Source organism: Taudactylus pleione, unplaced genomic scaffold (assembly GCF_031769625.1).
Source record: "Taudactylus pleione unplaced genomic scaffold, aTauple2 ptg000406l, whole genome shotgun sequence".
Taxonomy (NCBI): Eukaryota; Metazoa; Chordata; class Amphibia; order Anura; family Myobatrachidae; genus Taudactylus; species Taudactylus pleione.
Genome location: NW_028284808.1, coordinates 2,344,760 through 2,358,787, shown reverse-complemented (window position 1 = coordinate 2,358,787; position 14,028 = coordinate 2,344,760). Strand labels below are relative to the sequence as shown.

The 14,028-nt window shown below is 42.9% G+C and overlaps 1 protein-coding gene across 3 annotated transcripts in view; it reads right to left on the bottom strand.

The window, feature by feature from the left end:
• SOAT1 (sterol O-acyltransferase 1) overlaps nt 1-14,028 on the bottom strand; it is a 178,144-nt gene that overhangs the window by 49,419 nt on the left and 114,697 nt on the right. For 2 of the 3 annotated variants that reach the window (XM_088446823.1, XM_088446825.1), the window contains one exon: nt 7,007-7,151. The gene's annotated coding sequence lies outside the window, so the exon portion shown is untranslated. Of the gene's footprint in view, nt 1-7,006; nt 7,227-14,028 lie in introns of those variants that run through there. The other variant, XM_088446824.1, reaches the window with a different exon arrangement.

Below are 14,028 nucleotides of genomic sequence, written 5' to 3'. Positions count from 1 at the left end.
ATATATATATATATATATATATATATATATATATTATAAAGTATAGAAGAAACAATGTTTATTGGTACTTTCCAGCCCAGAAGTCAAATGAGAAGACCAGAGAAAGTCAGTCAGACAAAGCTAGAAGCTTGTTTGGTCACATGCTCAATAAAGGATGTAATTATGTGTCATTTTGAGCAAATACAGAGTTAAACAAGGCTTTTGGAAACCAGCCAGACCGGGCAATGACGTGTAGTCTGCAAACAAGTTTCTGCACACTGGAAAACTGCCATGATCTGGAATTTACACCTAGGATTATGAAAAAAGGTTTCCACCAAGAGGACGTACATTACCTAGCTAACAAACTACTGGACAATATCCAATATGGATCTTGACAGACAAAATGTACTCCTATATTTTTTCCTGCTCCAACACAAAATTTGAGGGGAAACACACACACTTTGTACTAAGGAGCATTTTACTAAAATTACCATAGTGTTCATTCTAGCACCCTGCACCTGTCACAGCCCTTGCAGTTTTTCTTTCCTATCTGGGGTGTCGCTCTCTGGTCTAGTGCTTCTAGCACACTGGACCATACACACGGTAGGATATCGTGGTCTGATCGTCCTACATGTGCTAGATGATCGTTATCAGACATCCAGCGCATGCACCATTCCCCTAACTACTTTAACGACCCTCGATCAATGGTCCCTACAGTAACTAGGCTAACCTGGTCGATATCGTTGCATACACAGGCAATGGTCGATGTCGTTATCATCCGAGCCCGCACATAGACCATCGTTTGGTCCTTGAAAGGGGCTATAATCAGGACGATGTAAATGATCAAACGCTATAGTTATCATTCACATTGTCCAGATTGTGCATGCGCTGGATGTCTGATAACGATCATCTAGCACATGTAGGACGATCAGACCACGATATCCTACCGTGTGTATGGTCCAGTGTGCTAGAAGCACTAGACCAGAGAGCGACACCCCAGACAGGAAAGAGAAACTGCATGGATTGTGACAAGTGCAGGGTGCTAGAATGAACACCAATCAAATAGGCAAATCAAAAAGCAATAGCATGGTCTAGGGTGCATTGCTAGACAGTTGCACATAAACCATGGGTGAACGTGTGTGGACACATTGTTTTCCTGGTTCTAGTACACTAGTGATATGAGAAACGATTGCAAAATAAAAAAAATAAAAAAGTGTGTGTAGAGCAAATAAAAAACATCTTGGGGTCTAGTAAAGGAAACAGTAGGCTGAATGAGGCTAGAACAACAAGAATAAAATATCCAGAATCTCTTGATACATCATTAAAAATAAACAGCACAGAGCTGACAATATTAAAGCAGCAAAAATGATTATGGGGTAGATGTATTAAGCCTTTGATGGAGACAAAGTATCAGCCAACCAGCTCCCAACTATCATTTTTCAAACACAGCCCGTGACACGGCCGTTAGGAGCTGATTGACTTGTAACTTATGACCGTTCACTTTATCTTCACCCAAGGCTTAGTAAATAGACCCCTATAAATGTTACACGCACCCTGTTATCACACTGTTCCCATTAGCAGCATGTGATAATGTTTATGGAGATAATAAAGTTAAGACATATAGGGGTCTATTTACTAAGCTGTGTTAGGAGATAAAGTGAACGGTGATAAGGTACCAGTCAATCAGCTCCTAACGGCCATGTCACAGGCAGTATTTGAAAAATGGCAAGTAGGAGCTGATTGGCTGGTACCTTATCACTGTTCACTTTATCTCCTAACACAGCTTAGTAAATAGACCCCTTATCCCTATAGTGGGATTGTTGTGGCAATTGAACAATTATCTGGACAGAAGTGGAGGAGCCATCAGCCACAATACACAACTTTTCTGAAGAGGAAACTGTATATCTATGCGATTGTAAGCGATAGAGATAGCCAGTAATCATCTTGTTATACCTCTACTGACTGCCAGCATAATGTCAAATTGACCTACTGAGGTAATGATCTGAAGATACCTTATCATTCTGATAACTGTTCAGTGAAAGAGGTTCACACTGGGGACAAACTATCATTTCATCATTTCCCAAGTTTTACAATAAACCATAAAACGCCCAGCAGATAAAAGTGGCGTAACTGGGCTGTGTGTCACTCAAATGATCAAACAGCCAGCTTATAGGGCTGCCTTATACTCAAAGCTAACTGGAGATCATGGTTTAGATGAAGCAGCAAACCAAATGGCATATTTCAGATAAAACACACCCCAATTACCTATGACACAAGTTTGATCAAAGCCAAAAACCTTACCCAACTTAAATCAGAAAACAAAGTACTGGATGAAATACAAAATTACAGTTTTCTATATAGAGAAGTTTTAGGATTTAAAATTGTCGTTACTGTACAATATGAATAAATTTAGGATATACACCAAAAAGGTCATGGTGTCATCATTCAAATGGGTCCATAAACTAATGAATCCATTTCTAGAACAGTGACTTTTCCTTGTAAAAGCTCACAGATGACAACGCAAGAAATTTGGTTATAGGCTATATTAATTTAAAAAAAAAAAATTGTGGGTTTCTTGGCCAAGAATTTCAGCACGCACATCTAAAATGTGGGAATTTATTTGCACATCACTGGTTTTTTTTTTTCCCTCTTAAAAGTAAGACCAGATGCACATATGGGTATACACATACCAAAATGCATAAAAGGAAATGTAGATATAACAGATATATAGTATTACAGTCCATCTACCAAGTGGATATACAATCCATTTCTGGTACAATAAGTAAACCTATGTAAGGAGCCATGCAAGAGGCTACAATTATCCTTCCATAAAACTACACAACAAATGTACCCCACTGCTGTGACAGATGGACCAGGAGTATGGAGAACACTGTCCCTCTGCCACAATCTAAGTATAGCGAGTCAATAGCGGTCTGAGGACACAGACTATGCTGGGTTGTGTGTGTGTAAGTCCTGTGACACTACATCACTATGTAATAGATGAGTCAGTCGTATTAGCCCCATCTAACAGTTAAGACGGGTATCCACTAGGCGATTGTGACATGCGATTGCACAAATAACGACGTCGTTATCATGCAATCGCCCGCACGATATCGGGCATGTAAAATGACAAAAATGACCAGCGATGCGCGTGCCCGCTGGTCGTTTTTGCCATCTATAATCGCCCGTACATGCTGGTCAACCTGACTTTCCCGTCAGGTCCAGCATGTACCGGGATGATGGATATGCCTGCACTGAACGTTCAGTCTAGGCACATCATTAGACATACAAACAACACCACGATAGCAATGTCATAATCGTGCTCTCGTTTGTATGTCTATAAGTGGATACGTGGCTTTATACCCCTTTTACACTGCCAGCAATATCCCGGATTATTTCACGTGAACGCGCAGCAACCCGGGACATTGTGCAGTGTGAAAGGGCCCAGTTGAAATAACCCAGGTCAAGCGACCCGCCATTTTAACCAGGGTAACGAAAAAGGAATTGGTATGTAATGCGGCGGTTGTTTAGACGCCAGATCAAATACAGACAGCGGTGGCCCGACGGGTCAAAATCTTAATTACAGGAAGTACTCTAACCCTCCCCTCTCCCTACCCTAACCCTCCCTTAGTGGTGCCTAACCCTAACCTCCTTCCCTAGTGCCTAACCCTAACCTTCCCTCTTTAGTGCCTAAACCTAATCCCCCCCCCCCTCCCCACACCCTAAACCTAACCCTCCTGGGGGGGGTGCCTGACCCTAACCCACCCCCCCCCTTTCCCTAAGCTAACTCTCCCGGGGGCGTGCCTAACCCTGACCCCAGGGGTCCCTAAAGCTAATCCAACGGCTACACGCTCAGACACATGGCTTACCTTTGTTCGGTATGCTGGGATTTATTAGTGGGGTTAATGATAGGTGTCGGGATTTCGACGTCCATCTTTAGTCCCATGTTGGGATGTGGGTGTCGGGATATCAGCGGGTGGGATAGTGCCCGCCGGTATCCTGACCGCATCCCACGAGAAGGATTGAACACTGATTCAACCTGGCTCGCGGTGGAGTGTGAACTGGTAACGAGGGTCGATGTGACCTGGGATCCATTCACAGCATAGGAAGAGCCAGCGCTTGGAGATTAGCTCATCTCCAAGTGCTGGTTCGGCACATGCCTTTGGTGACATCATCAACCCGGCAATAAGCCGACTCAGGCTGCCAGTCTGAAAGGGGTCTCAGCCAGGCCGCACCCGGGATGGACTAGTGTACAATATCCCAGACGCAACCCGGCTTTGCGGTGTAAAAGTGGTATTCGTAATTTATCACCTGCTATTAGATACAGTTTACACTAAACCATTAGTGCTGACCGATGGCAGAGCCTCACTTTTCAATTTCTTTGCCATTTACAAAGTAACCTTGTGTGTGATAAGGAAATGGTGCCAAGCAGAACTTGCGCAGACAACCCTGAAACAAAACGGTCTCTGCAACTACATAATACACCATATAATAATTATAGCAGGATTGTCAGCATTTATTATTTATGTAAAGGGAACCAAAGTTATGCAACGCCGTATATAGCAGTTATGCACATATAGTAACAAAATTATAAGATAAATTTGCACCAATAACAGCATAACCGTACATATTGGCATAGTTATGGGAAACAGTCGGGAGGGATGACACAAGAGGAGTGAGGGCACTGCTAATCATAAAAAGGTAGAGATAGAAGTAGTGGGGAGACACAAAATGTACCCAGCAGCGGTGATTAAGTATGTTTCAAGAACATGAAAATGGGGAAAGTTTAATAGAGTAAGAAAGAGTGATAGACGGAATAGGAGCAGCATGGTACAAGTCTTGGTGGCGTAAGTGAGTTGATTATCAGTGGGGTGGAGAGGCGGCAGTCACCTGCAGAACAGAGTGGAGTTTGGAGATGCAGAACAGGAAGGGCAAGAACTGTGAGCTTGGGAAGTGTAAAGTTTAGATGGCTGGAAGCCGGTGGAGGGATTGGTGGGGCAAAAGCAGTGTAAAGGAGCCCATACACGGTGCAATAAAGCAGCCAATCCGACGGATTGGTACTATTTGGCTGCTATATCATACAGTGTATGGGCAAGATATCAGATAGTGTGCACGCCGATGGGGTCGTACATCGCACCTCCAGATCTTACTCAGGTTGTGCTGATCTGGGGATGCAATGTGCTATCCCATGCAGCGCTATGCGGGTGGGGGAGCCGTTTTTTGGCCCGCTCACTGTCCCCGGTTATGACGAGGTAAAGGGGGGGGAGAATTAGATGTTGAAAAAGAAATTACTATCCAAATAAACAGTAAATTTAGGAAGGGACTTGCAGCCGCTGCAAGAACTACTGTGAGATTTCCCGTATTTTTTAAGCGGCAATCACTTTACAGGCTAAACACAGCTGGCAGGAAGACTCGCAGGAGTTCCCACAGCGGCCGCAAGTTGCACCATATTACATAAGCCCCAATATCACTCATAGTTAATTAGGAACCTATATTTGAAAACGAAATACCTTGGAGTGAGTAAGCGCATTATGGGCACCACGAAATTTAAAAGCAGATTTGGGTACAGTTTAAATATTCTAGGTCTATGCCACTTACAGAAGTGGCAAAGAAAAACTGCTATCCTATTCTTTCTATTGTGACCAAATGGTAAACTGTACATCTTCCCCCAAATTTCTGCAACATCCCCAGTCTAAACGCTAGTCTCAATCGTATTGCCAATACCCAAATCTTATCATCATGACGGCATGGGAAGAGGGCGATTTAATTTTTGGACAAAAAAAACTAAATATGAGCACTGGGGGTGCATAGGTGTATCAGGAACACATGCACGCTCCCGTGGGGTCGTCAGTCGCTCCTCCAGATCTTGCTACATGCACAAGAGATCTGGTGAAGCGATGTACAATCCCATGCTGGTCTATGTGTGGGCGGCTGACATATCGGGCAGTCAAGCACTGGATCGCTTCAGTGTGTGGGGACTGCCCGATATGTTGACAATCAGAATGTGCATCGCTGGGTACACATTGTACAGTGTGTACCCAGCTTAAGACCTTCATACAAAAAGTGACTAGTCTGACATTGCAAGACCTTGAACAGCTCATTAATAATGAATTTGCATGGAAAGGGGTTACTTAGCACTTGTGACATTAACAGTATTGGTACATACAGTACTTTTGGAACCATATAACAATATAATAGGGTATAAGTATCACTAAAAATGTAGCTGAATTATAAGACGGTAAGAAAAAACAAAACAAAACAAAAAAAACCACATTTATGATTGAATAATTCACCCAATAACATCATCTGTTCAAAAGGCAACATCCTACAAAACCCTTATCTGCTCAGCACTATCCGGGTCAACATTGCTTGTGTATAGGGGGGGGGGGGGGGGGGGGGGAGAAACAAACAAACAGGTCATTGCAACATATACACAATAGGTTATTTTATTAATCGATATACAAGTCAAGATTTTAAACTCCAAAAATCCCGCAGGATGTTCTATAGCAAAACTTACATGATAAGCTGAACAACATTTGCACTAAAAGTAAATTACACTTATCTGCCACTTGGACATAAGAGGAAACAGCACACTTCCAGCGGAAGCAAGTCCCCAACATCAGCACAACAAAACATGAGGATAACAGAAATACAATAATAATTATTACTACATCTGAATATAAAACCGTTGAATCTACTGTAAAAATAGTAAACCCCCTCCATGGGTTACAGAATATGGAAACCATCACATTATTAAATAAGAATTCTTAGCAGCATATAAAAATAGACCAGTCATGGATAACATCTAGAATTCTTTTTTGACACTGACAGCCCCATATCACCTAATACAAGTGTAATTCTGTTTTCCAGAAAGCAGTCTGTATAGTAAGGCACAGAATGGCTGCTGGTCTAACAATACACAGGATCCCCCATTCATTCATTCATTCATAGCGTGTGCCTGTATGCCATAGGAAGTGAGTGGGTGCTCAGAGTGAACAGGACACGACACGTGTCTCTCAGTGTGTACCTGGCTGATGTAGGCAGCAGTGTCCGGTGATAAGCGGTGATATGGGATGGTGAGCCCGCTCTCCAGCAGCACAGACGGGCTCTCTCACTCTCAGCTGCTCGCTCTCTTTAATTCTGAATGTGATCCATCACATCCCTTCCTGCTCCTGTAATATAAAGCACCACTGGTGATGACTCACTGAGCCGCTCTGCACCCGGACTATCCTCTCTATGGTAGAGAGAGTAGGCAATGTAACTAAAATATGATGCGCAGCCGTTCGGTCTCCGATGCGCATGCGCTCTTCCAGGAACACGATTGGCTTTAGCGCCTGCGCAGTGACGCAAATAGCGCAGTGACAGCTGCATCCTAGAAAGGAGGTAAGAAGGTACTGTACGTTTGACTTGATCCAGGAGCTTGGCAAAGAGGGGAGGTCTTGATTTCTTTTTTTTTTCTACATAGCTACAGGAGCAATATTGATACATTACGTAATCCGTTTACAGTGGCTTGTTAGTTTGTCTTAGGGGGATGTATCACTACTTCATTCATTGTATTATTATGAGATTGAAGCGGTTGAAAGTTTCAACATTCAAATACCAATAAGGAAAAATCATGTAAGCATAGGGCGGAATGTACTATAAGCAAAATGTGACCAAAACTCCAAAAACTGCAGTTTTCTGAGTTTTGGCCGCATTCCCCATATGTACCAAACTCCGGAACGCGATACTTTCCGGAGCTTGGCCCCGTTAGGCAGCGCCATCTATAAATTGGGTTTTTTTTATACGCATTTTTTTTTATTGGTGTATAAGCACGTTTTATTAAACTATGGATAAAATATTAAGTAAAATGATGTTTTATTGATACAGTTGAGCCTCTGTAGTTTTCACATAATAGAAAACAGACTCTATATAATTTATTGCTTGGCGTTTAGCGCAGTGAATAAGCTTACATGATTTTCCCTATTGGGATATGTAGCAAGAGTGGAAAAGTTGCCCATAGCAACCAATCAGCTTCTGCCTGTCATTTTATAGAATGTACTTGATAAATGATAACTACAGTAAAAGCTGGTTCCTATGGAAAACTGTTTCACTTGTCGACTTTTCATTTTTTAGAAGGCTTGTTTTAAAAATCTCCCCCCTTGTTTTAGTATAGTAATTTCCCATAATAACACTCTGCAGGATGGGAACTAATACATTCTTCTCACAGTTTTTAGGGAGGGATGTATCATGTATTGTATATACAGATGTGTCAGCACTCATCTTTGCTGCAGTTGCGCCAAACGGGATTCAGTTTATATGCCGGCAGTCGAAATACCAACACCGGAATCCCGTAGGACATTAGGATACCGGCGTCGGCAGCCTTACTGCTGAAATCCTGAACATCTGGACGGCGGTAAATATGCACGGTTAACCGGTGATGGGGGGGGGTTAGGATTAGGCACCCCCGGGAGAGATGATGATTAGGCACCTCCCGGGGAGGGTTAGGCTACGGTAAGGGGGGTTTAAGGTTAGGCACCACTGGGGGGAGGTTAGGGTTAGGCACCCCACCAGGAGGGTTAGGTTTAGGATGCCGGAAGGGGGGGTTACAGTTAGGCACCTCCCCCCGGGAAGGTTAGGGTTAGGCACCACTAAGGGAGAGTTAGGGTTAGGGGGGGAGAGGAGAGGGTTAGGGTACTTACCTGCCCCTGTCGGGATTTTGTACCATTCGGGCTTCCAGCGTCGGCATCTCATACCGATCCAGCGCCAAACAGCCCCTTTCAGTGTGCCTGGTCCCATGAGACTCTGCTAGTGCCGGGCGTCTCTCTTGCATCTTTCTTTTTTCCAGAAAATTTTCAGAAATTTTTTTCCAGTATAAGTTGCAATGCGATGCGTCTAGTATGCAACAGGAGACTGTGCTGATTAAATTGATAAGCAACACTTTTTTTTATCTGAGTTTCTCTCAATCAGCATGGGACCATAGGCGAAACTAAGGGGTGCTCCACAGAACCACCCATTAGCCTCTGCCACCAATTTGCAATTTTTTTAAATGTAAGTAGCGGCTCCCGTTCTGGAAGATGTTAACGCCACGCAGTCTGCTCTAGCGTTCACCTGATCGGGAGGACATTTTCTGCAGCTCCGCCTCCCCTGTATTTGCACCAATCAGATTCATCCTTCTTGATGCAGAGTGCCATGCTCTCTAGTGAGGAGCTACTGAGATGCCTACACCTGGAGGATCCGATTCCTGCTGCCTTACCAACGCTGCAGCTTGCAGTGGAGGGGACTTACCGGGGGCAGCAGCAGCCAGCTCCCTCTCACCTCCACACACGTGACCCAATAATGCTGGGAGACACAGGTGAGTTGACCCAATGCTGGTGGGGGCACAGACAGAGACAGGTGTTAAGTGAGTAATGAGGAAAATTGGGGAGGTGGGGCCAGGTGTAAGAGAGTCTTAGACCTGCACTGGTCGTTACTCGGGTGGGAGGAACACAGAGAACCTGGTGACACAGTACACTGATCCCAACACCCCCAGCACCCATTATACCCCTCCTCCCCCACCCATACACACATTATACCCCCCTCCCCCCGCCCATACACACATTATACACCTCCTTTCTCCTCAAAGCTTATACATCCCCATACACCTCTCTTCCACATAATACGCCCCCACCATACACATTATATAGGAACATCTCAAGGATGATCAGTGGAAACTGGATGCACCTGAGCTCAATTTTGAGCTTTATGGCAAAGGCTGTGAATACTTATGTACATGTGATTTCTTAGTTTTTGGGGTTTTTTTATTAAATTTGCAAAAATCTCAAAAAAAACTTTTTACACGTGGTCATTATAGGGTATTGTGTGTAGAATTTTGAGGACAAAAATGTATTTATTCCATTTTGGAATAAGGCTGTAACATAACAAAATGTGGAAAAAGTGAAGCGCTGTGAATACTTTCCAGATACACTGTATTTGGTGTTACTTTATCTCTTTCCAACATTTGATAAATCTCCCCCATAGTTTTGAAAGGATAGTTGGGAACTTCTTTAGCACTAAGGGGGTGATTCAATTCAGCGCGATTTTGAACAGCCCCAGGAAGGAGTTCCCGGAGCTGTTCAATTGACCGCACTGTTTAGACTGACTACAGAATTTCTTCTCGCACACTCCTGAGATGAAAGCAGAAATCTGACTTAAGTGCCGCTTTTTCGGCTTGGCACTGCGCTAACAGCCTCACGCCTGGCAGTTTAGTCGAAGAATGCTGGTTGGCGCGACTAAACACCCAGTTTAAGGTGTGGTAACCGTCTTTCTCCAACTTAAGTGGTTGTAGTAGGACTTAACAGGGTGGTCAATTAAATAGCTACGGTAACTCCTTCACGACGCTATTCAACATTGCGCTACAGTGCCTTTCAAAAGTATTCACCCCCCCCCCCTTTTTACCTTGTTTGTTACATTACAACCTGTAATTTATTTAATTTTTTTTATCTGAATTCTATGTGATGGATCTGCACAACATAGTCCAATTTGGTGAAGTGAAATGAGAAAAATATATATAAAAAAATGATCTTTATAAATAATATTCTGAAAATTAGCATGTGCATATGTAAATACCCCCTTTACTATGAAGCCCCTCAAAAGTTGTGGTTTAACCAGTTCCCTTCAGAAGTCACATAATTAGTGAAATAAAGTCCACCTGTGTGAAATCTAAGTGTCACATGATCTGTCAGTATAAACACACCTTTTTTGAAAGGCCCCAGAGGCATGAAGACCAAGGAACGCTCCAGACAAGTCAGGGACAAAGTTGTTGAGAAGTACAATTCTGGGTTGGGTTATAAAAAAATATCCAAATCTTTGATGATCCCCCGGAGCACCATCAAATCCATCATCATCAAATGGAAAGAACATGGTACCACAACAAACCTGCCAAGAGTGGGCCGCCCACCAAAACTCACAGACCGGGCAAGGAGGGCATTAATCAGGCAGCACAGAGACCAAAGGTAACCCTGAAGGAGCTGCAGAGTTCCACAGCAGAGACTGGTGTATCTGTGCATGTGACCACAATAAGCCGTACACTCCACAGAGCTGGGCTTTATGGAAGAGTGGCCAGAAAAAAGCCATTACTTAGTGATAAAAATAAGAAAAGACAACTTGAGTTTGCCAAAAGGCATGTGGGCGACTCCCCAAATGTATGGAGGAAGGTGCTCTGGTCAGATGAGACTAAAATTGTACTTTTCGGCCTCCAAGGAAAACGCTATGTCTGGCGCAAACCCAACACATCCCATCACCCCAAGAACACCATCCCCACAGTGAAACGTGGTGGCAGCATCATGCTGTGGGGATGTTTTTCAGCAGCAGGGACTGGGAAACTGATTCGAGTCGAAGGAAAGATGGATGGTGCTAAATACAGGGATATTTTTGAGCAAAACCTTTTCAGTCTGCCTGTGATTTTAGACTGGGACTGGGATTCCAGCAGGACAATGACCCAAAGCATACTGCTACTCGAGTGGTTTAAGGGGAAACGTTTAAATGTGTTGGAATGGCCTAGTCAAAGCCCAGATCTCAATCCAATTGAGAATCTGTTTTCAGACTTGAAGATTGCTGGTCACAAGCAGAAACCATCCAACATGAAGGAGCTGGAGCAGTTTTGCCTTGAGGAATGGGCAAATATCCCAGGGGCAAGATGTGGCAAGCTCATAGAGACTTATCAAAAGTGACTTGCAGCTGTAATTAACGCAAAAGGTGGCTCGACAAAGTACTGACTATAGGGGGGTGAATAGTTATGCACACTGAAGTTTTCTGTTATGTTGTCCTAAATGTTGTTTGGTTCACAATATAAAAAAAACACAACTTCACAGTTTTAGGCATTCTGTGAATGAAATGATGCACACCTTAAAACAATCCATTTTAATTCCAGGTTGCGAGGCAAAAAAAACATGAAAAATGCAATGGGGGTGAATACTTTTGCAAGGCACTGTAAATTGAATCGTCCCCAAAGTTTGCTCAGCTTTTAAAATACACCCAAGCTACATTTAGGGTGCCTTAAAACTGGCATAAATGTATAACCCCATTAAAGATGACCATACACTGAGCGATAATCGTTCAGATCAGCCAATGAAACAACTATTATGAACAATAATCACCCAGAATATGGACCTGGTCAGTAACACTGCGCAACAATGAAAATGTTTCCGACAAGAAATTAGTTACTTCTAATTGATTTCAGCATGCAAAGAACAAATGTGACTATTAACACTCTCTATTAACTCTCGGTTCCATTATGTAGCTAAGTTATGATCTTGTAAGGGTATTTTGTTAAATACTAGAGAATTTTGGTGTCTAGAATGTTTAGGTTGGCAAACCTGAATAAAGGAATACCGAGTCATTGTAGGCCATGTAAAAAAATGTCCATCACAGTCTTCTGGTTGATCAAAGCAATATTCTTCTGCCCCATTTATACATCAAACAAAGATGGAGAAGCTTTCAAGTACCTGCATGGAATAATTCTACTTCTCAGTGATGCTAAAGTTAAAGAAGGAATCTTTGTTGGTCCACAAATTCGTCAGCTTTTTAACGCTGAAAATGTCGACCGAGTTCTCCAGGTTAATGAGAAAGTGACTTGGGAAGCGTTAAGGGTGTATGGCTTATTGGATACTAGAAGAGCTGGAAGATGTTGAAATTGTGAACAACCTACTAGAAAAGTATCATCAATTAGGCTGAAACATGTCACTCAAAATCCACTTTCTCGACTCTCATCTGGACTTCTTCCATGACATCTGCGTTGCAATGAATGACGAGCACAGTCAGTGATCCCACCAAGACATTTCATCAATGGAACAAAGATTTTAGGTAGATGGAACACTGATAATTAAAGGGTTACAGGAGGAGGATTGGCAGCAGATATGGGGGTAGCATAACTCATTTTAGAACTAGGCAGACAGCCTGCTGAAAATATGGCCACACTTCAAGTCCTGAGATACCCACCTTCGATGTTGGAAGGCGTGACTTAAAACTGATAATCTAAATGAGCGATTGGCAACAGCCAGTCCCCTTATTCTATCCTGCTCTGTTGTCATGCTTTTTGTAACTTGTAACACTTGTTTAATATGCCTGCTGATGATTGGTGTCTTTTTCATTGCTTAAGTATATTGAGTTAAAATATTACTGAGATTATGGGTACTATGTGGCCCTTTTGGAGGTTAAAGGACCTCCCATTGTTCAATGGGTATCACTCATCTAGACACACCTTGATAAAGACTCCTTTGTGAGTTGAAACACGGTGCTGAGGATTTAAACTTACCTACCTTGGAGGCGGGAATACTAGAGGTATTTGCCCCAGGAGGATGCTAGTGGACTACAGATTCCTGATCCCGGGGAATGTTGTATTGTGCAAGTTTAGGTGTAAATTCCTTACACCCACACCTTCTGTTACGCCTTTAATCGATTATTGGTGGTGTTTTTACATATATTTCTTGTATTTGTTTCCATTTTGTGAAGATTATTAAAATTATCGGATTACACTATGTCATTGCCTTCTCTTCTTCTACTACATGTGGAATTTTAAAGAGGAGAGAACAAAGGATCATCTTTCCGTTTGACCATATGATCGATGGAACTTTATGGAAAATACCTGGATGTTTGATATTCAGATTGGAATACGATAAGTGCTAAAATACTATTGTGGGACAGTGGGGGTGACTTAGAGGTCTATCCCCCTCTACAGATTAACATTCAATAGTACTGATTTTATTTTTTGTTGTACTCCATTTGAAGTGAATATTCAGTATTTCCTTACTCATCTCTTCTACGCTTTGACCTAGCCGCTGAATGTTTGTCTATTTTTCTTAAGCTGTGTATCCATTAAGCGATTTTAATGAGCGATTGAACGATTATGACATCGTAATCGTTCAATCTCTCATTAATCGTGAACTATAATGTTGGAAATGATCAGCGATGCGCGCACCCGCTTGTGGTCGTTTCCGACATCAATCATCGCCGGAATATGCCGGTCAATCTGCCGATAACGACAGATTGGCCATGTTCAGGTATGAGGGAGGGTGCCCACACTGGACGACA